The sequence below is a fragment of the Scyliorhinus torazame genome, chromosome 1 (genome assembly GCF_047496885.1).
Source record: "Scyliorhinus torazame isolate Kashiwa2021f chromosome 1, sScyTor2.1, whole genome shotgun sequence".
NCBI classification, from domain to species: Eukaryota; Metazoa; Chordata; class Chondrichthyes; order Carcharhiniformes; family Scyliorhinidae; genus Scyliorhinus; species Scyliorhinus torazame.
Genome location: NC_092707.1, coordinates 108,439,109 through 108,467,030, shown reverse-complemented (window position 1 = coordinate 108,467,030; position 27,922 = coordinate 108,439,109). Strand labels below are relative to the sequence as shown.

Below are 27,922 nucleotides of genomic sequence, written 5' to 3'. Positions count from 1 at the left end.
TCCTTCTGTGCTTTTCTATGGTTCTAAAGTGCTGAACCAATATCAGGGCGCCAACCAGCATGAAATCGCGTTTGGGATCCAGTCGTGGCTGGGAGTGGATATCGCATCCACTTCTGAGCCCACTGATCACACACACAAACACACACACTATGTGCACCAAATTCAAGCCTGTGTAAAATATTCTATTGAAAAACTCCATTCAGGATCTGATTACAAAAGAAACCCACAAGGGAAATCAGCAACATCTGGGAGATATGCTCGCAATCTCCATTCTGCTTTCTTCTCCTTTGCAACAAGGTAAATATTTTAATAAATGATGTGTTGCAAAGTGAAAACGTCAGTTACGATGCCAGTTGACATTTTCTGGTTAATTATAACCTTGGACATTAATATTCCAGATAAACAATCTATTGGTTACCAAATGGTTATCAATTATATGTCTGCTGATGTTAATGCAACAGCTGCAGGAATAACCTGAAGTCCATGAAATTTAACCTGGATGGAATAGATGAGGTTGCACTGACTTAGTTAATAATTGGAGCAAATATTTGGGATGAATAAATGGGTGCAAAATGACATTTATTTGTTTGCAATAATTTGGTTTTGAAGTGAGCTTCTTACTGCCAGCTCTTTCACAGCAGCACTTTGTCAGGTGTGTTTTATGTGAATAATTCAGGATAAATATCATATAAGCTCTGCATTCTTATCTTCAAACTACATAACTTCCTTTTTTTAACAGGAGCCGTGCTTCAAAAAATGCTTCACTTGTTTATAGAAGGTCATGCACCACATTGTATAAATGCAAACTTTCTATCGTCTGATATTTTAGTCTGTGGGTCTCGGTTGTTGAGGGTATGACGATGGAAGGAGAAGAGTCTGATCGTGCCCGTACATGTAACATTGAAAGTCACACAATATTGGGTGATCTTCTGTTCCAAGCACTTGGGTGGCAGATCCAAGAACTCCGCAGCTTCAAACTCCCTCAAACTGGCCTGTCAGGTGTGCTGCCATTGTGGTCTGTCAGTGGCTTTGTCTTCCCAGTTGTTGAGGTTAATCTTTCAAGACTCAAGTTGATTTTTAGTGTATCTTCATAGCATTTCAGCTGCCCTCCCTCTGTTGCAATGTCCAGACTGCAGCAAGACCGCTTTGAGTTCTATAATTAGTATTGTGAACAATGTGTCCAGATCAACGCAACTGGATCTGTTTTGTCTGTGGCCTCAATTGCATTTATATTGTAACCCAAGAGGACATCTGTGTTTGCACTCCCCCTGCCCCCCCCCAAATGATCTGCTGCTCATGCCAGTGATACATCATAGACTGTGTGAGTGGTAATGGTCAAGTTGCTTGATGTGACCGCAGCTGTAGATCCATGAGCACGTTCCATAGGGTGAGGGCAACCGTTTTGTCTATAGCGACATGTGGGGAGACTGACTCTTCCAGAGTTGTTGCTGGTTTGCCAATGGCAGACTGGCTCTGCCAGCCCACTGATGTCATTATTAATTGTAGCACACTATGAGCAAGTGTTGCTAAAGCATAAAATCACATTATATACGCTGGATTCATTGGAAAATTCGGACTTACTACATGTATGACATTAATCCAAAACACACTACTTTCTAAAGGTACTGGGCTGGTTTCTCTGTTTTTGAGACTATGTCCCCATGCCGGCGTCAAAACTGTGGACTTTCACGGCAGAAAAACTGCCGTGAAAGGGCCACATGTTCCTAGCCCTGCAGGGGGCTAGCAGGAACCCGGCATAAATCTAGCAGCTTTTGCTGCAGGTAGGGGCCCCCGCACTTCCGGGTCAGAGGCCTCGCATGAGCACGGCGGCGGCCTCCAGCGGCCGCACCATGATCCTTGGCGGATTCGGACCACGGAGCTGAACACAGAAAATCGACCCCCCTGATCGGCCGCGAGCCTGACCGCCCGCCCGAACGTTGCCCGCCCCTGACCATGGCAGCCGTGGACTGAGTCTACAGCCGCCAAGCTAGTATCCCGACCGGCTGGAGCACATTAGATCCACACTGTCGGGGGTTCGGCTGGTCGGGGGCGGAGAATGGGGGAGCGGGCCTACAGCAATGGCCACAGGTAGGTGCTAGGCGGCGCGGCGTACTGTGTATGCCGCTTTTCGGGGCCCGCAGAATCGGGGAACCGATGCCGGTCCCGATTCCAGGCGGGGAAATGGATTCTACGCCCCGGCACCGGCCGCAATCTCGGCGTCGGTGTGACGAGAATCCAGCCCATGGAGTCCAGAGGTGAAGTACTGTGCTCCACTGTTACAGTGTGGGACTATAAACCTTGATTATGACTTCCGGGTTGCGACGATGCGGAGCTAAGCCGCGCGATTCGGCAGCTCCCGCGAAAACGGACTTTTGGGCCCGCTAACGGAGCCCCAACGGCATTTTTTTAAAAAATCAACCCGTGGGGAAGGAAGGAGAAAGTCCCCTACAGACCTGCATGGATCGGACCCACAGTGAAACGGCGAAAAAAGCGGCCCTGGAGCAGCGGGAGAAGAAAGAAGAAAAAGAAGGAAAAAGCAAAATGGCGGCGCCCAAGGACAGAGAGGAGAACATAGAACATAGAAAAATACAGCACAGAACAGGCCCTTCGACCCAGGATGTTGTGCCGAACCTTTGTCCTAGATTAATCATAGATTATCATTGAATTTACAGTGCAGAAGGAGGCCATTCGGCCCCTCAAGTCTGCACTGGCTCCTGGAAAGAGCACCCTACCCAAACTCAACACCTCCACCCAACACCAAGGGCAATTTTGGACATTAAGGGCAATTTATCATTGGCCAATTCACCTAACCTGCACATCTTTGGACTGTGGGAGGAAACCGGAGCACCCGGAGGAAACCCACGCAGACACGGGGAGGACGTGCAGACTCCGCACAGACAGTGACCCAAGCCGGAATCGAACCTGGGACCCTGGAGCTGTGAAGCATTGTGCTATCCACAATGCTACCGTGCTGCCCTTAAGAACAAATAAATCTACACTATATCATTTTACCGTAATCCATGTACCTATCCAATAGCTGCTTGAAGGTCCCTAATGTTTCCGACTCAACTACTTCCACAGGCAGTGCATTCCATGCCCCCACTACTCTCTGGGTAAAGAACCTACCTCTGATATCCCTCCTATATCTTCAACCTTTCACCTTAAATTTATGTCCCCTTGTAATGGTTTGTTCCACCCGGGGAAAAAGTCTCTGACTGTCTACTCTATCTATTCCCCTGATCATCTTATAAACCTCTATCAAGTCGCCCCTCATCCTTCTCCGTTCTAATGAGAAAAGGCCTAGCACCCTCAACCTTTCCTCGTAAGACCTACTCTCCATTCCAGGCAACATCCTGGTAAATCTTCTTTGCACCTTTTCCAAAGCTTCCACATCCTTCCTAAAATGAGGCGACCAGAACTGTACACAGTACTCCAAATGTGGCCTTACCAAAGTTTTGTACAGCTGGATCATCACCTCACGGCTCTTAAATTTAATCCCTCTGTTAATGAACGCGAGCACACCATAGGCCTTCTTCACAGCTCTATCCACTTGAGTGGCAACTTTCAAAGATGTATGAACATAGACCCCAAGATCTCTCTGCTCCTCCACATTGCCAAGAACTCTACCGTTAACCCTGTATTCCGCATTCATATTTGTCCTTCCAAAATGGACAACCTCACACTTTTCAGGGTTAAACTCCATCTGCCACTTCTCAGCCCAGCTCTGCATCCTATCTATGTCTCTTTGCAGCCGACAACAGCCCTCCTCACTATCCACAACTCCACCAATCTTCGTATCGTCTGCAAATTTACTGACCCACCCTTCAACTCCCTCATCCAAGTCATTAATGAAAATCACAAACAGCAGAGGACCCAGAACTGATCCCTGCGGTACGCCACTGGTAACTGGGATCCAGGCTGAATATTTACCATCCACCACCACTCTCTGACTTCTATCGGTTAGCCAGTTTGTTATCCAACTGGCTAAATTTCCCACTATCCCATGCCTCCTTACTTTCTGCAGAAGCCTACCATGGGGAACCTTATCAAATGCCTTACTAAAATCCATGTACACTACATCCACTGCTTTACCTTCATCCACATGCTTGGTCACCTCCTCAAAGAATTCAATAAGACTTGTAAGGCAAGACCTACCCCTCACAAATCCGTGCTGACTATCCCTAATCAAGCAGTGTCTTTCCAGATGCTCAGAAATCCTATCCTTCAGTACCCTTTCCATTACTTTGCCTACCACCGAAGTAAGACTAACTGGCCTGTAATTCCCAGGGTTATCCCTAGTTCCTTTTTTGAACAGGGGCACGACATTCGCCACTCTCCAATCCCCTGGTACCACCCCTGTTGACAGTGAGGATGAAAAGATCATTGCCAACGGCTCTGCAATTTCATCTCTTGCTTCCCATAGAAGCCTTGGATATATCCCGTCAGGCCCGGGAGACTTGTCTATCCTCAAGTTTTTCAAAATGCCCAACACATCTTCCTTCCTAACAAGTATTTCCTCGAGCTTACCAATCTGTTTCACACTGTCCTCTCCAACAATATGGCCCCTCTCATTTGTAAATACAGAAGAAAAGTACTCGTTCAAGACCTCTCCTATCTCTTCAGACTCAATACACAATCTCCCGCTACTGTCCTTGATCGGACCTACCCTCGCTCTAGTCATTCTCATATTTCTCACATATGTGTAAAAGGCCTTGGGGTTTTCCTTGATCCTACCCGCCAAAGATTGTTCATGCCCTCTCTTAGCTCTCCTAATCCCTTTCTTCAGTTCCCTCCTGGCTACCTTGTATCCCTCCAATGTCCTGTCTGAACCTTGTTTCCTCAGCCTTACATAAGTCTCCTTTTTCCTCTTAACAAGACATTCAACCTCTCTTGTCAAACATGGTTCCCTCACTCGACCATCTCTTCCCTGCCTGACAGGGACATACATATCAAGGACACGTAGCACCTGTTCCTTGAACAAGTTCCACATTTCACTTGTGTCCTTCCCTGACAGCCTATGTTCCTAACTTATGCACTTCAATTCTTGTCTGACAACATCGTATTTACCCTTCCCCCAATTGTAAACCTTGCCCTGTTGCACGTACCTATCCCTCTCCATTACTAAAGTGAAAGTCACAGAATTGTGGTCACTATCTCCAAAATGCTCCCCCACTAACAAATCTATCACTTGCCCTGGTTCATTACCCAGTACTAAATCCAATATTGCCCCTCCTCTGGTCGGACAATCTACATACTGTGTTAGAAAAGCTTCCTGGACACACTGCACAAACACCACCCCATCCAAACTATTTGATCTAAAGAGTTTCCACTCAATATTTGGGAAGTTAAAGTCGCCCATGACTACTACCCTATGACTTCTGCACCTTTCCAAAATCTGTTTCCCAATCTGTTCCTCCACATCTCTGCTACTATTGGGGGGCCTATAGAAAACTCCTAACAAGGTGACTGCTCCTTTCCTATTTCTGACTTCAACCCATACTACCTCAATAGGGTGATACTCCTCGAACTGCCTTTCTGCAGCTGTTATACTATCTCTAATTAATAATGCCACCCCCCCCCCCACCTCTTTTACCACCCTCCCTAATCTTATTGAAACATCTATAACCAGGGACCTCCAACAACCATTTCTGCCCCTCTTCTATCCAAGTTTCCATGATGGCCACCACATCGTAGTCCCAAGTACCGATCCATGCCTTAAGTTCACCCACCTTATTCCTGATGCTTCTTGCGTTGAAGTATACACACTTCAACCCATCTCCGTGCCTGCAAGTACTCTCCTTTGTCAGTGTTCCCTTCCTCACTGCCTCACTACATGCTTTGGCGTCCTGAATATCGGCTACCTTTGTTGCTGGACTACAAATCCGGTTCCCATTCCCCTGCCAAATTAGTTTAAACCCTCCCGAAGAGTACTAGAAAACCTCCCTCCCAGGATATTGGTGCCCCTCTGGTTCAGATGCAACCCGTCCTGCTTGTACAGGTCCCACCTTCCCCAGAATGCGCTCCAATTATCCAAATACCTGAAGCCCTCCCTCCTACACCATTCCTGCAGCCACGTGTTCAACTGCACTCTCTCCCTATTCCTAGCCTCGCTATCACGTGGCACCGGCAACAAACCAGAGATGACAACTCTGTCTGTCCTGGCTTTTAACTTCCAGCCTAACTCCCTAAACTTGTTTATTACCTCCACACCCCTTTTCCTACCTATGTCGTTGGTACCAATGTGCACCACGACTTCTGGCTGCTCCCCCTCCCCCTTAAGGATCCTGAAGACACGATCCGAGACATCCCTGGCCCTGGCACCCGGGAGGCAACATACCTTCCGGGAGTCTCGCTCGCGACCACAGAATCTCCTATCTATTCCCCTAACCATTGAATCTCCTACAACTATTGCTTTTCTATCTCCCCCCTTCCCTTCTGAGCCCCAGAGCCAGACTCAGTGCCAGAGACAGCCAGACTCAGTGCCAGAGACTACCTGTTCTAAGAGTTCATCAAGTGCTGCTTCGAGGAGCTGCGTAAGGAGACGGTGGCACCTATACTGGCAATGGTTGAAAAACTTGGAGCAACCCAGAAAGCCCAAGAGGTGAAGATCCAGGAGATCCAGGAAAAAGTGAGTGAGAACGACGACGAGCTCGTGGGCCTGGCAGAGAGAGTGGAGCGGCACGAGGCGCTGCACAAGACGTGGGCGGGAAGACTCGAAGACCTGGGGAACAGATCAAGGAGAAACAACTTGAGGATCCTGGGTCTCCCAGAAGGAGTGGAGGGGGCCGATGACGCGGCATATGCGGGCACAATGATCGGGACGCTGATGGGTGCGGAGGCCCCCCCGGGATTGCTGGAGCTGGATGGGGCGCACCGAGTGCTAGCGAGGAAGCCCAAGGCAAAAGAGTCGCCAAGGGCGATGGTGGTGAGATTTCACCGATTTACGGACAGAGAGAGGGTCCTGAAATGGGCCAAGAAGGAACGGAGCAGCAAGTGGGACAATGCGGAGATCAGAATATACCCGGACTGGAGCGCGGAGGTCGCTAAGCGGAGAGCGGGTTTCTACCGGGCCAAAGCGGTGCTGCATCGGAAAGGAGTGAAATTTGGAATGCTGCAGCCAGCGCGACTGTGGGTTACATACAAGGACCAACACTACTACTTCGAAATGCCCGAAGAGGCGTGGACCTTTATATTAGCTGAAAAATTGGACTCTAATTGAGGGTTTGTGTGGGAGGGGGGTGTTTGAGGGTTGAAGTATGGTGGTTGTTGTACACAGGGGGTCAACCATGCGCAGGAAATGCTATGTGGGCTGGGGGAGAGGGACAAGGCCACGACAGGAGCTGTGCAATGGGGGGGCGGGGCAGGCTATGGAAGGCGCGGGGTTGTCTTTCCCGCGTGCGGCAAAAAAGGCGGGAAGGGGAACAAAGGAATGTACATTGATTGGGAGATTCCCACACGGGGGGGTTAAAGGGATGGCGGAGGAAGCCGGGGTCAGCAGGTGTCAGCTGACTTACGGGAGGGATATAGGGGGAACAAAAAAGCTAGGCGGGGATCTAGCGGAGGGGGGGGGGTTGCTGCTGCACTGGCCGAAAGAGAATGGGACACAGAAGAGGTGGCTGGGACGGGGGTCCCCCAGCTGGGGGACTGGAGAGTGAGGGAGACGCGGACAAGGGACTGGCCCAGAAAAGGAGATGGATAGTCGGCGGGGGGGGGGGGGGGGGGGTGAGAGTCCCTCCAATCCGGCTGATAACGTGGAACGTGAGGGGCCTGAATGGGCCGGTGAAGAGGGCTCGAGTGTTCGCGCACTTGAAGGGACTGAAGGCAGACGTGGCAATGCTCCAAGAGACACACCTGAAGGTGGCGGACCAGGTCAGGTTAAGAAAGGGATGGGTAGGACAGGTATTTCACTCAGGATTGGACGCAAAAAATAGAGGGGTGGCAATTCTGGTGGGAAAGCATGTGTCATTTGAGGCCAAGACTATCGTAGCGGATAAAGGAGGGAGATATGTGATGGTGAGTGGTAGGTTGCAAGGGACGTGGGTGGTGTTGGTAAATGTATACGCCCCGAACTGGGATGATGCGGGATTTATGAAGCGCATGTTGGGGCGCATTCCGGACCTGGAGGTAGGAGGACTGATAATGGGAGGAGATTTCAATACAGTGCTGGATCCAGCACTGGACCGCTCCAGATCAAGGACTGGAAAGAGGCCGGCGGCGGCCAAGGTGCTCAGGGGGTTTATGGATCAGATGGGGGGAGTGGACCCATGGAGGTTTGCAAGACCGCAGGCCAGGGAATTTTCTTTTTTCTCCCACGTGCATAAGGCTTACTCCCGGATAGATTTCTTTGTTCTGGGCAGGGCGCTCATCCCGAGAGTGGAGGGGACGGAGTATTCGGCCATAGCCGTTTCGGACCATGCCCCGCACTGGGTGGAACTGGAGCTGGGAGAGGAGAGGGACCAACGCCGCTGTGGCGGCTGGATGTGGGACTGCTGGCCGATGAGGTGGTGTGTGGGAAGGTGAGGGGGTGTATTGAAAGGTACTTGGAGGCCAACGACAACGGGGAGGTGCGAGTGGGGGTGGTATGGGAGGCGTTGAAGGCGGTGATCAGGGGAGAGCTGATCTCCATCAGGGCTCATAGGGAGAAGATAGAGGGAATGGAAAGGGAGAGGTTAGTGGGGGAGATCTTGCGAGTGGACAGGAGATACGCAGAGGCCCCGGAGGAAAGATTACTTGGGGAAAGGCGACGGCTCCAGACGGAGTTTGACCTGCTGACCATGGGCAAGGCGGAGGCACAATGGAGGAAGGCGCAAGGGGCGACTTACGAGTACGGGGAAAAGGCTAGTCGGATGATCGCGCACCAGCTCCGTAAGAGGGCAGCAGCGAGGGAAATAGGGGGAATCAAAGATGGAAGGGGAGCCACGGTTCGAAGTGCAACGAAAATAAATAAGGTATTCAAGGACTTCTATGAAGAGCTGTACAGATCCCAGCCCCCAGCGGGGGAAGGGGGGATTAGGTGATTCCTGGACCAGCTGGGGTTCCCGAGGGTGGAGGAGCAGGAGGCGGTGGGTTTGGGGGCACCAATTGGGTTGGAGGAGTTGAGTAAGGGTTTGGGGAGCATGCAGCCCGGGAAGGCCCCGGGGCCGGACGGGTTCCCGGTGGAATTCTATAGAAAATATGTGGACCTGCTGGCCCCGCTACTAGTGAGGACCTTCAACGAGGCAAGAGAGGAGGGAACCCTGCCTCGGACAATGTCGGAGGTGACAATCTCCTTGATTCTAAAGCGAGACAAGGATCCACTGCAATGTGGATCGTACAGGCCAATTTCGCTCCTCAATGTGGATGCTAAGCTATTGGCGAAGGTACTGGCCACTAGGATTGAGGACTGTGTCCCGGGGGTGATTCACGAGAACCAAACGGGATTCGTAAAGGGCAGGCAGTTAAATACCAATGTGCGGCGGCTCTTAAACGTGATAACGATGATATCGGAGGAGGGAGAGGTGGAGATAGTGGCAGCTATGGACGTGGAAAAAGCCTTTGACCGAGTAGAGTGGGAGTACCTCTGGGAGGTATTGCGCAGGTTTGGGTTCGGGGGAGGGTTTATTAGATGGGTTAAGCTCCTTTACAGCGCCCCGGTGGCGAGCGTAGTGACGAACCGGCGGAGGTCGGAGTACTTTCGGCTGTACCGAGGGACGAGACAGGGGTGCCCCCTGTCCCCCCTGTTGTTTGCATTGGCGATCGAACCCTTGGCCATATCACTTAGGGAGTCTCAGAAATGGAGGGGGATAGTCCGCGGGGGAGAGGAGCATCGGGTATCGCTATATGCGGATGACCTGCTGCTATACGGGGCGGACCCAATGGAGGGGATGGTGGAGGTCATGCAGACTCTGAAGGAGTTTGGAGAGTTCTCGGGCTACAAGCTTAATGTAGAGAAGAGTGAGCTTTTTGTATTACAGGCAGAGGACCAGGAAAGAGGGATAGGGGACCTGCCGCTGAGGAGGGCGGAGAGGGGTTTTCAGTATCTGGGGATCCAGATAGCCAGAAGTTGGGGGGCCCTACATACACTGAATTTGACGAGGGTGGTGGAGCAAATGGAGGAGGATTTTAAAAGATGGGACATGCTCCCGCTCTCGTTGGCGGGTAGAGTGCAGTCGGTCAAAATGGTGGTCCTTCCGAGGTTTTTGTTCGTGTTTCAGTGCCTCCCCATCGTGATCACCAAGGGCTTTTTCAAGAGAGTAGGTAGAAGTATTATGGGGTATGTGTGGGCAAATAAGACCCCGAGGGTTAGGAGAGGGTTCTTGGAACGCAACAGGGACTGAGGAGGGTTGGCTTTGCCAACCCTAGAGAGTTACTACTGGGCAGCAAACGTGGCGATGATCCGCAAGTGGGTCATGGAGGGAGAGGGGGCGGCATGGAAGAGGATGGAGATTGCGTCCTGTAAAGGAACAAGCCTGGGGTTGTTGGTAACGGCACCGCTGCCGCTCTCGCCGACAAAATACACCACAAGCCCGGTGGTGGCGGCAATACTAAGGATCTGGGGCCAGTGGAGAAGGCACAGGGGTGCAATGGGAGCATCGGTGTGGTCCCCGATCAGGGGTAACCACCGGTTTGTCCCGGGGAAGATGGACGGGGGGTTCCAAGGCTGGCATCGGGCGGGGATAAGAAGAATGGGGGACCTATTCATTGACGGGACATTTGCGAGCCTAGGGGCACTGGAGGAGAAATTTGAGTTACCCCCGGGAAATGCATTTAGATATATGCAGGTGAGGGCTTTTGTGAGGCGACAGGTGAGGGAATTTCCGTTGCTCCAGGCACAAGAAGTTCAAGATAGGGTGATCTCGGGGGCATGGGTCGGAGAGGGCAAGGTGTCGGAAATATACCAAGAGATGAAAGAAGAGGGGGAAGCGCTAGTAGAAGAATTGAAAGGTAAATGGAAGGAGGAGCTGGGGGAGGAGATTGAGGAAGGGCTATGGGCGGATGCCCTGGGTAGGGTTAATACCTCCTCCTCGTGTGCCAGGCTCAGTCTGATACAATTTAAGGTGGTTCACAGAGTGCATTTGACGAGGGCGAGGCTGAGTAGGTTCTTTGGGGTAGAGGATAGATGTGAAAGATGTTCAGGGAGCCCGGCGAACCATGTCCATATGTTTTGGTCATGCCCGGCATTGGAGGGGTTCTGGAGAGGTGTGGCGGGAGTAATATCCCAGGTGGTGAAAGTCTGGGTCAAGCCAAGCTGGGGACTAGCAATATTTGGAGTAGTGGATGAGCCGGGAGTGCAGGAGGCGAAAGAGGCCGGAATTCTGGCCTTTGCGTCCCTAGTAGCCCGGCGAAGGATCTTGCTATTGTGGAAGGAGGTGAAGCCCCCTAGCCTGGAGGCCTGGATTAACGACATGGCGGGGTTCATAAAATTGGAGAGAATTAAGTTTGCTTTGAGAGGGTCTGCACAGGGGTTTTACAGGCGGTGGCAACCGTTCCTAGAATATCTCGCGGAGCGTTAGAAGAAGGTTGATCAGTAGCAGCAGCAACCCTTGGGGGGGGGGGGGGGGGAGGAACGAGAGATTGTTCGAGGGGATGGACGAGCGGGAGATAGCATGGAGGGTGGGGGGAAACGGTACGTGCGGCCAAGAGCCAGTGTATAAAGCTATGTAAATATACCATCTTGCCATGTATATATCTTGCTCAGGGAGATTTTGCGTTATTTTGTTACGGTGGGGGGGGGGGGGGGGGTTACTGTTTGTAAGGGGAAAAATTGTGTTGTTAAAAAACCTTAATAAAAAAATATTTTAAACAAAAAATTAAGCTTGATTATCTCTCACTCTTCTGAGTTCTGATTAGCCAGGCAGTGAATGGTGGCACGGTGGCGCAGTGGTTAGCACTACTGCCTGCGGCGCTGAGGATCCGGGTTCGACCCAGCCCCGGGTCACTGTCTGTGTGGAGTTTGCACATTCTCCCCGTGTCTGCGTGGATCTCACCCCCACAACCCAAAGATGTGCAGGTTAGGTGGATTGGCCATGCTAAATTGCCCCTTAATTGGAAAAAAAAATAATTGGATACTTTAGATTATAAAAAAGCCAGGCAGTGAAGGATAGGATTCTTAATTCACTTAATTATATTTTATTTGCAAGACTGCACATTGCCTACTATGCATTTTCAAAACCACAGCCCTCATTCAGAGGCTCCGACTGGACTCAACGTCTGTTTCTCTCGCCTCAGATTCCGCCAGACTTGCTGAGTTTTTCCAGCACTTTCTGTTTTATATTTCAGCTTTCCTGTCTGCTTTTGTATATTGAGCATACGTGAGTCCCCATTGAATACCTTCCACTTTATATAATTAACAGCCGATTTGTGTATAATTAACACTTGGTGCCTCAGGCCCTCAACAGAAACTATGAAGGATAAATTGGATGAAGTGCCTCTACTGGACCCATCAAGACAGTGGCCTGAATTTCAAGTCAATCGTTCGTAGTTCGGCATCCAGTGACTCGGTGCTCCGAGAGCCCGCTGCCATTTGACGCTCGAATGAATGTTGATTGGCAGTAGGCGGGACTTTGATCCACACTTGGACAGAAGGCCCATCTCGTGAGAGCTGTCAACCAATCAGATTGGCTTGTCGATCTCCTTTTCTTGGCCAACCTCCGAAGGGAAGTGCCAGGAATATGGCCCCGGACATGACATTGTTTGTCTGCGTGGACGCCTCTGTGTCCATTTCTCTTCATCCTGTTGGCCCATTCATTGGGCCACGGTCAAATGTGTTCCCTGGCTGACCAGGTGGAGGTATCGTGCCCTGGTCAGGCGTCCTGTGGCACTGGCTGCAGTTTCTTAAGGTGGTCCACATGCTTCCGTAGGACCTTTACTTTGTAGGAGACTGGTCCCATTCTTTCTATTGCGTGTCCTGGGAGCACCGTCTCCAAAGTTGCAGGCGTAGACTGTAGCTCCTGGTTTGAACCTCTGCCCTGGGGTCCAATGGTCATGATACCATTTCTGGGTTTCTTGCTGAACCTCCACTTTCCCACCCAGGTTTGGGAAAGTCAAGCTCAACTGGGTCCACAGCATGCGGCTCATCAGCAGTGCGGCGTATCGGCAAGGAATCTTGTCAATAGTGTGTCTATGGAGACGCGGTTTGCTTCTTTATGCCTCTTTGAATGTCTGAACCGCCCTTTCGGCTGGGCCATTGGATATGGGGCGGCTCTGGTGTGTCAGATTCTGTTCAACTTTGTGACTGTTGCAAATTCTTTGCTTGTGCACGGCATTCCGTTGTCCATCACCAGGACTTCAGGGATCCTGTGAGTGCTGAACGAGTACCTCAACTTCTCGATAGTGACCCTTGATGTAGTTGAGATTGTATAGACATCGAGCCATTTCGAGTAAGCTTCCATGATGCAAAACATAAAAGGCCTGGCAAAATCAGCATGCAGTCTCACCCAGGGGCATCCTGACCATTTGCAGGGATGGAGGTAGGCCGTCCATGTGAGCTTTTGGTGCTCCTGACATGCCGGGCTACTACTTATGATTCTATGTCCCCATCGATTCCCGTAACAGCCTCCCCGAACAGGCGCCGGAATGTGGCAACTAGGGGCTTTTCACAGTAACTTCATTTGAAGCCTACTTGTTACAATAAACGTTTTTCATTTCATTTTCATTTCTTCATATGACCAGCTCTTCATTCCAGGGATCATTCTTGTGAATCTTCTCTGGATCCTTTCCAAGGCCAGCACATCCTTCTTTAGATACGGGGCTCAAAACTGCTCACAATATTCCAAATGGGGTCTGACCAGAGCCTTATACAACCTCAGAAGTACATCCCTGGTCTTGTATTCAAGCCCTTTCAACATGAATGCAAACATTGCATTTGCCTTCCTAACTGCCGACTGAACCTACACGTTAACCTGAAGAGAATCTTGAACAAGGACTCCCAAGCCCCTTTTTGCTTCTGAATTCCTCAACATTTCCCCATCTAGAAAATAGTCTATGCCTCCATTCCTCCTTCCAAAGTGTATAACCTCATACTTTTCCACATTGTATTTCATCTGCCACTTCTTTGCCCACTCTCCTAGCCTGTCCAGACCTTCAGCAGCCCCCCTGCTGTGACCATTGTGCACATCCTTTAGGAGTGACTCCTGACCCAATGGTGGGATAACCACACGAGCCCCCAAAGGATGTTACCATTCTCCACGCTTAGCTCTTTGAGTTTCTGAGCATAGGGCTGTAGGGCTGCTGGGGAGCTCCCCTGTATAGAGTGTGACAGATTTTCGCCAACTTTGACCTCTGAGTCCAAAGAGAAAATGCTGAAAAATCTCAGCAGGTTTGGCAGCATCTGTAGGGAGAGAAAAGAGCTCACATTTCGAGTCCAGATGACCTTTTGTCAAAGCCCTTGCAGCTTTGACAAAGGGTCAAAGAACAAAGAACAAAGAAATGTACAGCACAGGAACAGGCCCTTCGGCCCTCCAAGCCCGTGCCGACCATACTGCCCGACTAAACTACAATCTTCTACACTTCCTGGGTCCGTATCCTTCTATTCCCATCCTATTCATATATTTGTCAAGATGCCCCTTGAATGTCCCTATCGTCCCTGCTTCCACTACCTCCTCCGGTAGTGAGTTCCAGGCACCCACTACCCTCTGCGTAAAAAACTTGCCTCGTACATCTACTCTAAACCTTGCCCCTCTCACCTTAAACCTATGCCCCCTAGTAATTGACCCCTCTACCCTGGGGAAAAGCCTCTGACTATCCACTCTGTCTATGCCCCTCATAATTTTGTATACCTCTATCAGGTCGCCCCTCAACCTCCTTCGTTCCAGTGAGAACAAACCGAGTTTATTCAATCGCTCCTCATAGCTTATGCCCTCCATACCAGGCAACATTCTGGTAAATCTCTTCTGCACCCTCTCTAAAGCCTCCACATCCTTCTGGTAGTGTGGCGACCAGAATTGAACACTATACTCCAAGTGTGGCCTAACTAAGGTTCTATACAGCTGCAACATGACTTGCCAATTCTTATACTCAATGCCCCGGCCAATGAAGGCAAGCATGCCGTATGCCTTCTTGACTACCTTCTCCACCTGTGTTGCCCCTTTCAATGACCTGTGGACCTGTACTCCTAGATCTCTTTGACTTTCAATACTCTTGAGGGTTCTACCATTCAATGTATATTCCCTACCTGCATTAGCCCTTCCAAAATGCATTACCTCACATTTGTCCGGATTAAACTCCATCTGCCATCTCTCCGCCCAAGTCTCCAGACAACCTAAATCCTGCTGTATCCTCAGACAGTCCTCATCGCTATCCGCAATTCCACCAACCTTTGTGTCGTCTGCAAACTTACTAATCAGACCAGTTACATTTTCCTCCAAATCATTTATATATACTACAAAGAGCAAAGGTCCCAGCACTGATCCCTGTGGAACACCACTGGTCACAGCCCTCCAATTAGAAAAGCATCCCTCCATTGCTACCCTCTGCCTTCTATGGCCTAGCCAGTTCTGTATCCACCTTGCCAGTTCACCCCTGATCCCGTGTGACTTCACCTTTTGTACTAGTCTACCATGAGGGACCTTGTCAAAGGCCTTACTGAAGTCCATATAGACAACATCTACTGCCCTACCTGCATCAATCATCTTAGTGACCTCCTCGAAAAACTCTATCAAGTTAGTGAGACACGACCTCCCCTTCACAAAACCGTGCTGCCTCTCACTAATACGTCCATTTGCTTCCAAATGGGAGTAGATCCTGTCTCGAAGAATTCTCTCCAGTAATTTCCCTACCACTGAAGTAAGGCTCACCGGCCTGTAGTTCCCGGGATTATCCTTGCTACCCTTCTTAAACAGAGGAACAACATTGGCTATTCTCCAGTCCTCCGGGACATCCCCTGAAGACAGCGAGGATCCAAAGATTTCTGTCAAGGCCTCAGCAATTTCCTCTCCAGCCTCCTTCAGTATTCTGGGGTAGATCCCATCAGGCCCTGGGGACTTATCTACCTTAATATTTTTTAAGACACCCAACACCTCGTCTTTTTGGATCACAATGTGACCCAGGCTATCTACACCCCCTTCTCCAGACTCAACATCTACCAATTCCTTCTCTTTGGTGAATACTGATGCAAAGTATTCATTTAGTACCTCGCCCATTTCCTCTGGCTCCACACATAGATTCCCTTGCCTATCCTTCAGTGGGCCAACCCTTTCCCTGGCTACCCTCTTGCTTTTTATGTACGTGTAAAAAGCCTTGGGATTTTCCTTAACCCTATTTGCCAATGACTTTTCATGACCCCTTCTAGCCCTCCTGACTCCTTGCTTAAGTTCCTTCCTACTTTCCTTATATGCCACACAGGCTTCGTCTGTTCCCAGCCTTTTAGCCCTGACAAATGCCTCCTTTTTCTTTTTGACGAGGCCTACAATATCACTCGTCATCCAAGGTTCCCGAAAATTGCCGTATTTATCTTTCTTCCTCACAGGAACATGCCTGTCCTGTATTCCTTTCAACTGACACTTGAAAGCCTCCCACATGTCAGATGTTGATTTGCCCTCAAACATCCGCCCCCAATCTATGTTCTTCAGTTCCCGCCTAATATTGTTATAATTAGCCTTCCCCCAATTTAGCACATTCATCCTCGGACCACTCTTATCCTTGTCCACCAGTACTTTAAAACTTACTGAATTGTGGTCACTGTTACCGAAATGCTCCCCTACTGAAACATCTACCACCTGGCCGGGCTCATTCCCCAATACCAGGTCCAGTACCGCCCCTTCCCTAGTTGGACTGTTTACATATTGTTTTAAGAAGCCCTCCTGGATGCTCCTTACAAACTCCGCCCCGTCTAAGCCCCTGGCACTAAGTGAGTCCCAGTCAATATTGGGGAAGTTGAAGTCTCCCATCACCACAACCCTGTTGTTTTTACTCTTTTCCAAAATCTGTCTACCTATCTGCTCCTCTATCTCCCGCTGGCTGTTGGGAGGCCTGTAGTATACCCCCAACATTGTGACTGCACCCTTCTTATTCCTGATCTCTACCCATATAGCCTCACTGCCCTCTGAGGTGTCCTCTCGCAGTATAGCTGTGATATTCTCCCGAACAAGTAGCGCAACTCCGCCTCCTCTTTTGCATCCCCCTCTATCCCGCCTGAAACATCTAAATCCTGGATGTCATCTGGACTCGAAACGTTAGCTCTTTTCTCTCCCCACAGATGCTGCCAGACCTGCTGAGATTTTCCAGCATTTTCTCTTTGGTTTCTGATTCCAGCATCCGCAGTAATTTGCTTTTATCCAGTGTTGATCTCGGTCCATGCTCGAACCACGAACCAGAATAACCGTTGTTGACAGAGTATCCATAAAATTCAGGGTAGCCCCAACTTCATCCGCCACTGGTGGGGACGGCGGACTCATGGGCAGTGGAAGACGATTAAGGGCATCTGCGTGGGCTATCTATGTACCTGGAATGAGTACTCCTATACTCCGAGTAAGAGTGCCCAATGCACCTGGGCCAGTGAATATGGGGGGATTCCTCTTGTTCTCCTTAGAGACCCAGTAGAGGCTTGTAATTGGTCACCATGAAGAAGTGTTGCCCATAAACGTACTGCTGAAACTTCTTGATCCCAAATATCACTTGCAGGCCTTTTTTTATTTGGGCATAGAAGCATTCAAAAGAACAAAGAACAAAGAAATGTACAGCACAGGAACAGGCCCTTCGGCCCTCCAAGCCCGTGCCGACCATACTGCCCGACTCAACTACAATCTTCTACACTTCCTGGGTCCGTATCCTTCTATTCCCATCCTATTCATATATTTGTCAAGATGCCCCTTAAATGTCCCTATCGTCCCTGCTTCCACTACCTCCTCCGGTAGCGAGTTCCAGGCACCCACTACCCTCTGCGTAAAAAACTTGCCTCGTACATCTACTCTAAACCTTGCCCCTCTCACCTTAAACCTATGCCACCTAGTAATTGACCCCTCTACCCTGGGGAAAAGCCTCTGACTATCCACTCTGTCTATGCCCCTCATAATTTTGTATACCTCTATCAGGTCGCCCCTCAACCTCCTTCGTTCCAGTGAGAACAAACCAAGTTTATTCAATCGCTCCTCATAGCTTATGCCCTCCATACCAGGCAACATTCTGGTAAATCTCTTCTGCACCCTCTCTAAAGCCTCCACATCCTTCTGGTAGTGTGGCGACCAGAATTGAACACTATACTCCAAGTGTGGCCTAACTAAAGTTCTATACAGCTGCAACATGACTTGCCAATTCTTATACTCAATGCCCCGGCCAATGAAGGCAAGCATGCCGTATGCCTTCTTGACTACCTTCTCCACCTGTGTTGCCCCTTTCAATGACCTGTGGATCTGTACTCCTAGATCTCTTTGACTTTCAATACTCTTGAGGGTTCTACCATTCACTGTATATTCCCTACCTGCATTAGCCCTTCCAAAATGCATTACCTCACATTTGTCCGGATTAAACTCCTTCTGCCATCTCTCCGCCCAAGTCTCCAGACAATCTAAATCCTGCTGTATCCTCAGACAGTCCTCATCGCTATCCACAATTCCACCAACCTTTGTGTCGTCTGCAAACTTTACTAATCAGATCATTCCACGTCTGCCAGAGTTCTTGATGCAAAAGCAATAGAGCACTCCACGACATTGTCCCGTCTGTGGGACCGCACCGCCCCAAAGTCATAGGGAGAGGCATCGCAAGTCAGGACTAGAGGTCGAGCTGGGTCATAATGGGTGAGGAGCTGCGAGGATGACAGGTGCCTCTTCATCCCGGCGAAAGCTTCTTCTTGTGAGGCACCCAAAACCCACTTGTTGGTTCTTTTTAAGTAGTATGTGAAGGGGCGGCAACAGAGTGGCCAAGTTTGAGATGAACTTTCCATAATAATTCACTCGTCCCAAGAATGACCGAAGTTGGGGACCCTTTTATTGGCCTGAACTTTCTACTCCATAGGGCAGGCCATCTCTGTGTACCCTGTACCCCAAGTACGTTACCTCCTTTGCGCTGAACATGCATTTGCCCCTCTTCAGCCAGGCACCCACTTGGGAGAGCTGCCTGCATACTTCCCCTAATTTCCATGTGCTCCTTGTCAGTGGTGCCTGTGATAGAACATAGAACATAGAACAATACAGCGCAGTACAGGCCCTTCGGCCCACGATGTTGCACCGAAACAAAAGCCATCTAACCTACACTATACCATTATCATCCATATGTTTATCCAATAAACTTTTAAATGCCCTTAATGTTGGCGAGTTCACTACTGTAGCAGGTAGGGCATTCCACGGCCTCACTACTCTTTGCGTAAAGAACCTACCCCTGACCTCTGTCCTATATCTATTACCCCTCAGTTTAAGGCTATGTCCCCTCGTGCTAGCCATTTCCATCCGCGGGAGAAGGCTCTCACTGTCCACCCTATCTAACCCTCTGATCATTTTGTATGCCTCTATTAAGTCTCCTCTTAACCTTCTTCTCTCTAACGAAAACAACCTCAAGTCCATCAGCCTTTCCTCATAAGATTTTCCCTCCATACCAGGCAACATCCTGGTAAATCTCCTCTGCACCCGTTCCAAAGCCTCCACATCCTTCCTATAATGCGGTGACCAGAACTGTACGCAATACTCCAAATGCGGCCGTACCAGAGTTCTGTACAGCTGCAACATGACCTCCTGACTCCGGAACTCAATCCCTCTACCAATAAAGGCCAACACTCCATAGGCCTTCTTCACCACCCTATCAACCTGGGTGGCAACTTTCAGGGATCTATGTACATGGACACCTAGATCCCTCTGCTCATCCACACTTTCAAGAACTTTTCCATTAGCCAAATATTCCACATTCCTGTTTTTCCTTCCAAAGTGAATCACCTCACACTTCTCTACATTAAACTCCATTTGCCACCTCTCAGCCCAGCACTGCAGCTTATCTATATCCCTCTGTAACCTGCTACTTCCTTCCTCACTATCGACAACACCACCGACTTTAGTATCGTCTGCAAATTTACTCACCCACCCTTCTGCGCCTTCCTCTAGGTCATTGATAAAAATGACAAACAGCAACGGCCCCAGAACAGATCCTTGTGGTACTCCACTTGTGACAGAACTCCATTCTGAACATTTCCCATCAACCACCACCCTCTGTCTTCTTTCAGCTAGCCAATTTCTGATCCACATCTCTAAATCACCCTCAATCCCCAGCCTCCGTATTTTCTGCAATAGCCTACCGTGGGGAACCTTATCAAACGCTTTGCTGAAATCCATATACACCACATCAACTGCTCTACCCTCGTCTACCTGTTCAGTCACCTTCTCAAAGAACTCGATAAGGTTTGTGAGGCATGACCTACCCTTCACAAAGCCATGCTGACTATCCCTGATCATATTATTCCTATCTAGATGATTATAAATCTTGTCTCTTATAATGCCCTCCAAGACTTTACCCACTACAGACGTGAGGCTCACCGGTCTATAGTTGCCGGGGTTGTCTCTGCTCCCCTTTTTGAACAAAGGGACCACATTTGCTATCCTCCAGTCCTCTGGCACTATTCCTGTATCCAATGATGACATAAAAATCAAAGCCAATGGTCCAGCAATCTCTTCCCTGGCCTCCCAGAGAATCCTAGGATAAATCCCATCAGGTCCCGGGGACTTATCTATTTTCAGCCTGTCCAGAATTGCCAACACCTCTTCCCTACTTACCTCAATGCCATCTAATCTATTTACCTGGAGCTCAGCATTCTCCTCAACAACATTATCTTTTTCCTGAGTGAATACTGACGAAAAATATTCATTTAGTATCTCGCCTATCTCTTCAGACTCTACACACAACTTCCCATCCCTGTCCTTGACTGGTCCTACTCTGTCCCTAGTCATTCGCTTATTCCTGACATACCTATAGAAAGCTTTTGGGTTTTCCTTGATCCTTCCTGCCAAATACTTCTCATGTCCCCTCCTTGCTCGTCTTAGCTCTCTCTTTAGATCCTTCCTCGCTACCTTGTAACTATCCATCGCCCCAACTGAAACTTCACACCTCATCTTCACATAGGCCTCCTTCTTCCTCTTAACAAGAGATTCCACTTCTTTGGTAAACCACGGTTCCCTCGCTCGGCACCTTCCTCCCTGCCTGACCGGTACATACTTATCAAGAACACGCAATAGCTGATCCTTGAACAAGCTCCACTTATCCAGTGTGTCCAAAACTTGCAGCCTACTTCTCCACCTTATCCCCCCCAAGTCACGTCTAATGGCATCATAATTTCCCTTCCCCCAGCTATAACTCTTGCCCTGCGGTGTATACTTATCCCTTTCCATCCTTAACGTAAACGTCACCGAATTGTGGTCACTGTCCCCAAAGTGCTCACCTACCTCCAAATCCAACACCTGGCCTGGTTCATTACCCAAAACCAAATCCAATGTAGCCTCACCTCTTGTTGGCCTGTCAATAAACTGTGTCAGGAAACCCTCCTGCACACACTGAACAAAAAACGACCCATCTAATGTACTCGAACTATATCTTTTCCAGTCAATATTTGGAAAGTTAAAGTCTCCCATAATAACTACCCTGTTACTTTCGCTCATATCCAGGATCATCTTCGCCATCCTTTCCTCTACATCCCTAGAACTATTTGGAGGCCTATAGAAAACTCCCAACAGGGTGACCTCTCCTTTCCTGTTTCTAACCTCAGCCCATACTACCTCGGAAGAAGAGTCCCCATCTAGCATCCTCTCCGCCACCGTAATACTGCTCTTGACTAGCAGCGCCACACCTCCCCCTCTTTTGCCTCCTTCCCTGAGCTTACTAAAACACCTAAACCCCGGAACCTGCAACATCCATTCCTGTCCCTGCTCTATCCACGTCTCCGAAATGGCCACAACATCGAAGTCCCAGGTACCAACCCATGCTGCCAGTTCCCCTACCTTATTTCGTATACTCCTGGCATTGAAGTAGACACACTTCAAACCACCTACCTGAACACTGGCCCCCTCCTCCGACGTCAAATCTGAGCTCCTGACCTCTATACTCTCATTCTCCCTTACCCTAAAACTACAATCCAGGTTCCCATGCCCCTGCTGCATTAGTTTAAACTTGATGATCCAAGTATATTTCTACTTTTGGCAGTCCTTGAAGAATGCCTTCCATTACTCTCGTAGGAGCTGGCAAAACCCCGAACGGGAGGAGAGTGTGCTCAAATAACCCTTTGTGGGTGTTTATAATTGTCTATTTCTGAGATGCGGAGTCCAGTTTCATCTGCAAATTGGCATGGGTTCATATCGAGCTTTGTAAAGGAACATCCTCTAGCCAGTTTTGCATACAAGTCTTCTACCCTAGGCATTGGGTAACGGTCTAGGCAGGAAGTTCACCGTGTGTTTGTAATCTCCACAAGAGTCTGACAGACTTGTCTGGCTTCATTACAGGTGCGGTGTCTAGGCGCTGCAGCTCAGCATCAACCTTGGCGAGTAAGGCATAAAGAACAGGTCGTGCCCTAAAATATATGGGTTGAGTGTCTGGGTCTACTAGATTTGAACCATGTCCCTCTTTATTCTGCCTAGGCCCTCCTGGAATACTTCAGCATATTTTCCCAGGACTTCATACAAGTTTCCAGTGCCATTCTGGGAAATCTGCTGCAATCGAAATGGAAGGCACGTGACCAGTCGCTCCAGCAGATTTGGTCGCGGTCCCTGCACCACAACTAAGGATAGCCTGACTGTTTTCTGCCCATGTGTCACCGGAGTCATGGTGGTCCCCATGATGCTCAGCGGTTCGCCTGTGTAGATTGCCAATCTGACCTTGCTGTCTCACAGGGTTAGTGCTAAGATCCCTGTACGAAGCCAGGGAAAGATCTGTTGATCAACTATGGTAACGGCACACTTCCGGTGGTGGCCATGGAGTGAGTGGTCGCACATTTGACGGCTCCCGCTTGAGGCTATTTTTTTGGTCCTTTTCCCCGTTTGTTGGGCGAATGTTTTCATTGAAAAAGGTGTAGAGGTGGTCGAGGGAAGTTAAACTCCACTACTGGTGCTGGTGGATGGATCCACAGATCAGAAGTCGGTTGAGAAGAAGGTGGCGTTATGATATTGTCACTCGACTAGTAATCCAGGGACCTAGGATTATGTGCTGGGTTCGAATCCCACCATGGTAGATGGTGAAATATGAATTCAATAAACATCTGGAATCAAAACTCTAATGGTGATTATGAAACCATTGTTGTAAACATCCATCTGGTTCACTAATGTCCTTTAGGGAAGGAAATATGTCATCTTTACCTGGTCTGACCTAATGTGTCTCCAGACCCACAGCAATGTGGTCGACTCTTAAAATTGCCACTAAATTCAAGGACAATTAGAGATGGGCAGAAAATGCTGGCCCAGCCTGCGACATCCACGCCCCTTGAATGGATAAAAAGAAAGCCTCTGCTGTTCTCGCCAGCCAAGTACTCCACAAGCCTGGTTGTGGTGGCAGCCCTGCGGGTGTGGGGACAGTGGCAGCCACATTTGATGTTGGACGGTGCCCCAGTATGGGCACCGATTTGCAGTAATCATAGATCTGAAGAAGCAGGTAACGACTTTTCCCGATCTGTCGTACCCAGGACTACAGGACAAGGTGGTGTCGAAGGAGGGTGTGGGGGAGGGCAAGGTGCTGAGATTTACAATGAGTTAATGGACTGAGAGGGAGACCCGATAGGGGAAGTCAAGAGGAAATGGGAGGAGGTGCTTGCGGGGGGGGGGGGGGGGGGGGGGGGAGGCTGGGTTGTGGGAGGGGGCTCTGAGGAGGGTGAATGCACCTTCGTCCAATTTAAGGTAGTTCACAGGGTGCATATGACAGTGACCAGGATGAGTAGGTTCTTTGAGGGTGAAGAGGACAGGTGTGGGCAGTGCGCGGGGAGACCCAAGATCCATGTTCACATGTTTTGAGCATATCCGACACTGAAGGAATCTGGCAGGGTGTCGCAGACGTAATGTCTGAGGTGCTGAAGGTGAAGGTGGCCCCGAGTCCAGAAGGGGTGATATTTGGGGGGCGAGAGTGGCCGTCGTTTTGGCCTTTGCCTTCCTGGTAGCCCGGAGATGGATTTGCTGGAGTGGAGGGACTCGAAACTAGGGGTGTGGGTGAGCAACCTGGCAGAGTTCCTAAGGTTGGAGAAAATCAAATTTGTCTTCAGAGGGTCAGTTGATGGAGATGGAGGCCGTTCATCGACTTTTTCAAGGAAAATTGAGGTTGGCGGCGGGGGGTGGTGTATGTGTGGGGACGGGAGGAAGGGGACAGCAGGGAGGTCGGGGCATGCGGGTAGTTATTTTTTTTTTAATGAGATTTCTGTTTGTTCTTACACTTGTGATGGTTCATGTTTAATGTTTATATAAATGCTGTAATAAAAATATATATATTTTTTAATGATGGTGATGCAGCTCCTGTGTTCATCTGCATCCCAAGAGGTATCCATTCACCTGTAATTCGACCCGGATCGGAGCCGCCTTCAGGGCCATGATGCAGTTGAGCTGCATCATATTGTCTTCCTCGGGTTGGGCGACGTGCAAGATCCTTGCCCATGGTGACCTTATTGGCTGCCCTGGGTGACGTTCTCTCCACCAGTCCTGGTGACCCTGACCACCCTGATCCGTCCATAGATCTGGCACTGTGGTCCGCATTCACCTTCGTCCACTTGGTAGGTATTCCACAGGTCTGTAGCTGCTCCTGAGTACTGGCCTTGACTGCGGAATTGCACCTTCGGTTGCCTCATGGTAGGTGATGTGGCCTCTCAAGCCTTGTGATGGGAGGAATCCGATACGGAGGACAGGACAAACTATGGACCCCATAGTCCATGGACCGTATCCCTCTATTCTCATCCTATTTATGTGTTCGTCAAGATGTCCTTTAAATGCCGCTATCATATCCACTTCCACCACCTATCCCGGCAGCGTATTCCAAGCACTCACCACCTTCTTGTGTAAAAACAACTTGCCTCTCACATCTCCTCTAAACTTTCCCCCTTTCTGACTATCAACTCTGCTCATGCTACTCATAATTTTGTAAAGCTCTATAATTACACTATAAATTAACAAACATTCAAAAATAATCTCCATAATATTCGTACACTGAACCGGACCCCAACATTTGAAATGGCAGAACCCCAATCTGTGAGGAAAGTGTACTTCACCCCAGGAGTGATGATTGACCAATAGGACTCTTTTATGTTAAAACAAACTTTAATTTAAACACAGAATTAACAAAGAAATAGTTTTACAATTAACAGTTAAACAGTTCTTAAATAAATTTTACTGTTGCCCTACACCTGTCACTTTATATATTCCAAAAAAAGCAACCCTGATACAGTTCAAATGCCACTTATAAATAAAGTTAATATAACAGGTTTACTTGCGGTCTTCTGTGTCGAGACTTTTAGAGAGAGCCTTTCAAGATCAGATCCAGTACACTTCTGTCTTATCAGGCCCTTCTGCTCAACCTAACAGCATTTGGAAAAACTGCAAACTACAGACGGACAGACCTGACTCCTCCCATGAATTACATCATCTGTATCCCAATAAGATGTCTCATCACCTGCTTAGCTAGGACTAAATACAATCCCTCGTAAATTATCTACGCTCCAGGGAATCTCCAGCAATCAAAATAATATCCCATTAACCATCTCTCCGTAAACAAGTAAATGGCTAAAATCATTTGTTATCTTGCCTTTTACGCCACCTTAATTACAGTTTAAGTAGACATACTGCCTGTATGTATTTTAAACCAAAGTTTTCAATAACATTACTGCTGCAAAAGAAGCAGCAAAGGATGTGACGATGGAAGGTCTGTTAAATGTACTTGGGCAGAGAACATCTGGAGATTCGATTCGCACTCGGAATATGATGGCAGCAGCGTCCATCACCAACATTGTGAAAAACTCCTTGGGACCAATTGACCTGGATAAAATGGTGGTGGATGATATTGGTGATGTCACAGTCACTAATGATGGAGCCACAATTCTAAAGCTTCTTGAAGTGGAGAATCCAACTGCCAAGGTGTTATGTGAATCAGCTGATCTTCAGGACAAGGAAGTCAGGGATGGTACAACATCAATTGTTATTATTGCTGCTGAACTACTTAAGGGTGCGGATGAATTGGTGAAACATAAAATTCATCCAACTTCAATCATTGGGGGTTATCCTCTTGCCTGCAAGGAGGCCGTTCGATACATCCAAGAGAATGTGACTATTAATAGGGAGGAACTAGGCAGAGAGTGTCTTGTCAATGCTGCTAAAACTTATATGTCATCAAAAATAATTTGAGTTCATGCAGACCTCTTTGCCAACAAGGTGGTAGCTGCTGCTCGTGCAGTAAAATTCACAAGCTCGCTATCCAATCAAGGCTATAAATTTGTAAAAGGCACATGAATAACTTCTCCCGATCTGCTCTGTTAGCCCCATAATGATTTTGAATATCTCCATCAAATTTCCTCTTGGCCTTCTTCTCTCCAAGGAGAACAATCCCAATCTCTCCGAATTATCCTCATAACTAAAGTTTCCCATTCCTCGACCCATTCTTGTCAACCTCTTCTGCACTTTCTCCGATGCATTCACATCCTTCTTATGGTGCGGTGCCCAGAACAAAAGAAGTACTTCAGCTGAGGTCCAACTAATGTCTTGCATAAATTCAGCATAACCTCCTTGCTCTTGTACACTCTGCCCCTATTAATAAAGGCCAGACTACTCGATAATTTATTATCTGCTCGCTCCACCTGTCCTTCCACCTGCAATGATCTATCCACATATACACCCAGGTCCCTCTGTTCCTGCACCCCCTTAAGAATTTCACCCCCTATTTCATATTGTGTGTCTATGTTCTTCTGACCAAGGTGGAAGATTTGGGACATGAAAGCTGTGGTCCACTTCAGGAATGGCAATTTAAGATCCATTGCAAAAAAATTATGGTTTGTTCCCCTTGTTTTTTTTAGAAGCAGTTCCACTTCATTCAGAATGGCATGAGTGGTTACCAAACCCACAGTTAGTGGGAGGAGAGGCAGCCGAGAGCAGAGTGGGGATGAAGAAAGGAAAGTTGGGAGTGGGAAACGAGACCTGAATTTTCAGGATGGCGAGTGTTTGGCGTCCATCATCTGGAAAGTCGGCTGCTGTTTCACACTCCAGTCAGTGTTGATTGGCAGTAGGTGGGACCTCTGTCTGAGCTTGGACTGATGTCCCGCCTGGGATTTGTCTGCCGATCTGATTGGCAACCGCTCTCTAGCTGATCCAGGTGCAGCGCTGAAATGGCCAGAAGAGGTACTGAGCCTTGGGGCAGAATTCGCCCACCCCACAGCAGGATTGGTGGCAGGGGGGAGCAGAGAATCTAACAGAAGCCAATAGGTCAGAAGCCTATCCATGTAAAATCATGTTGCAATTCTCCCAATGCTGGGTTGATGGCGGGTTGGTCTTCCTGCTGAACTTCATTTGCATCTCATGAATTCTCATTAAAACAGCTGCCCACTGGCATCCCGTCAGGCCTTCCAATTTTGCAATATGTCAGCAGGAAACCACTTCGGTCTAAATCCCTCCTTCTGAACTGTAGGAATTCTTTGATAAATATGGGAAATGATGCAGAATGCTGAGGTACAGAGAAGCTTGGGCTTTCTTGTGCATGAGTCACAAAGAGGTAGTGTGCAGGTACAGCAAGTAATTAAGAAGGCTAATGGAATGCTATCCTTGATTACAAGAGAAATTGAACGTTAAAGTAAGGATGTTTTAGCATAGTGGGCTAAACAGCTGGCCTGTAATGCAGAACAAGGCCAGCAGCGTGGGTTCAATTCCCATTCCGGCTTACCCGAACAGGCGCCGGAATGTGGCGACTAGGAGCTTTTCACAGTAACGTCATTGAAGCCTACTTGTGACAATAAGCGATTATTATATTATTATTATGTTATGCTTGTTTTACAGGGCATTGGTGAGACCACATCACAAATAATCATAAT

The 27,922-nt window shown here is 48.8% G+C and overlaps 1 protein-coding gene and 1 pseudogene across 1 annotated transcript in view; both read left to right on the top strand.

The window, feature by feature from the left end:
- Positions 1-27,922, top strand: part of upb1 (ureidopropionase, beta) — a 286,897-nt gene that overhangs the window by 98,241 nt on the left and 160,734 nt on the right. The gene's annotated exons all lie outside the window — the stretch shown is intronic.
- On the top strand, positions 25,764-26,358 carry LOC140429060 (T-complex protein 1 subunit alpha pseudogene; annotated as a pseudogene).